The sequence below is a fragment of the Lycium barbarum genome, chromosome 1, assembly GCF_019175385.1.
Source record: "Lycium barbarum isolate Lr01 chromosome 1, ASM1917538v2, whole genome shotgun sequence".
Classification (NCBI taxonomy): domain Eukaryota; kingdom Viridiplantae; phylum Streptophyta; class Magnoliopsida; order Solanales; family Solanaceae; genus Lycium; species Lycium barbarum.
In genome coordinates, this window is record NC_083337.1 from 22,677,150 (window position 1) to 22,679,649 (window position 2,500).

The following is a 2,500-nucleotide window of genomic DNA, read 5'->3' on the forward strand; positions in this document are numbered from 1 at the left end:
CGACCCCTCTGCTGCAGACGTAAGAATCGATCAGCCCGTGCCCGCCGTAACTCTGGTGGCAAAAAGTGGCGGGTGAATGCTGTCACAAACTGATCCCAAGTGGCTGGAGGGGCACCCTCTCCCCTAGACAGCTCCCAAGTCTCGTACCAGTGGGTAGCCACATCTCGAAGCCGGTGCGAAGCCAGCTCAACTGACTCGGTCTCTGAAGCCCTGACCAAGTCCAGTGAGCGTCGCATCCCCCGAATAAAGTCATGGGGGTCCTCATCGGGCTTAGACCCGAAGAACTCTAGAGGGCCACATAACAGAAACTCCCGAACTCTCAGGCTGTCCCGCCTGTCATCATCATCATCGTCCCTCCGCCCGCGTCTGCGAGCCTGTCCTGCTACCAGTGTAGTCAGCAACTGTACAGCCTCCCTTAGGGTCCGATCCTTCGCCCCTGGCTGAGGAGCTGGAGTCTCAGGTGCGGGTACACGGACCGCTGGAGCTGCTGAAGGTCCTGCTCCAGGCTGTACTAGTGGGGGTGTAGCAGACCCCTCAGAATGAGGCACATCCTCAGGCAAATCATAGACACGAGCCCGGGTAGCTCGCTGTGCCTGACTAGTCTCTCCAATCCTCGCCTTGCCCTTCTGGGCCGCCGTTGCCTTCTTCGGAGGCATCACTGCAAACACAAATGCGAGTCAGGTCAAAATCATCCTAATAGCACAGCTCTATCGCACGATCTAAGATTCCAAAGAAAGTGACATCCTAAATGCCCTGTAGCTTCCCGTTTATAGATGTGGTGCACAACACATCGATAAACAAGACTCTACGAGACACGGCCTGTAGACATTCCAAGGACAAACTGCTCTGATACCACTTTTGTCACGACCCAGCCCCGTGGACCGCGACTGGCACCCTACCTGGGTACCCAGACCGAATCACACATTCATCTTCAAATCCAAACTCATTTCATAATTTTTCGAAATCATATCGAACATAATTTATATCAAATATGTCTTAAGCGGTCGTGCCAAATCAAAATATCATATCAAATACAAACTGAGCGGCGGAATGGACATCGCCGGTCAAAAGTGCAAATATAAGCATAAGGGCCATTTGGGGCCGGCATAACAAACAGACCGCCTTAAGACCAGAAAACGGAATCAGACAAACATACATAGGACCCTCGCCCCACATATATGACTACAGGCCTCTACGAACTCAAAACAAAGACATATGGCGAGACAGGGCCCCGCTGTACCCAAATAGTCAAATATACCGAATATATACAAAGCAAAAAGAGTCTGTACCAAAAGTGGACTCCGGATCAAATAGGAGTACTCCGGAATAGCAAGAAGTGAAGCCTACTGCGGAGGATCACCGATATCTGCACCTGCGGGCATAAAACGCAGCCCCCGAAGAGAGGGGGTCAGTACGAAATATGTACTGAGTATGTAAAGCACGGAGTACAGAAATATGGATCAAAACCGAAAGCAAATCAAATGTCAAAGTGGAGCATCAAATGGGTATGTCAAAATCCGTATCGAAATCATATACGTATACATAATGCAAACGAAATCATGCAAACACTTAGGAACGTGGTCGCCACTCCGACGCTGGCGCCACACACAACATAACACCAGAAGGTTTCAAATCTCCGTACATCCCCGAACACAAACATAATCATAGGTGAGCGTATCGCATCACGAGCCATATCACAGAATAACTCCAAATGGAACCCAGCCCTATGGCGAAGCCTCGGGAACCGTAACACAGCATACGGCCGAATTGTCATAAGGCGCACGAATCAAAACCGGCCCGGGAACCGGTGAACGAAGTCATAATAAGGCACGAGCGGAGTCGTGAGCAAACCAATGCAATTCGTACTTCAAAATAGTTTTCCAAAATGAAGTAAACCCATAAGTCATATCGTAATGCAAAATAGTCGGATACTTAGCCGATATAAAGTTTCATTTATCAAAACTTTTCCAAAATAATATGTGTAGCTCAGAACGTAGCTTAACATATCGAAATTGTCGAAACATATCCCATAGACGGGAATTCCAACATCGAAAGTGCCATTCCAAACGTTATTCAAAAGGACAGCCCAATAAGACAAATAGGGCGTCTCGGGGTTAGCGGGCCCACCTCGAGTCAAAGTGAGGTGGCGAACATATTTTCACGAACATTTATATGCCAGGGGTCATACATAATCATTTCTAGGTTACCCGACCATATTTCGATAGGTTTCGGACGAATGGTGGCACTCTAGCCAAAATAGAGCCCTTAGGCTTCAATTGAATTGAATGAATAGTAACTTTTCTGTGGATCGGGTTTCGAGGAACAGAAATGCTCCCGAAGGTCTCATATTCGACTAACATACTAGGATATGCCAAATGAAGGAGTGGGAAGCTTTACATACCTCACAGACGTCGTAAGCTCTCCCGAAAGTCTAGTCCCGTTTCGTCAAAAATCTGCAAATGGTCAAAGTTACCAATTGAGATTCTTAGGCTTAAAAATG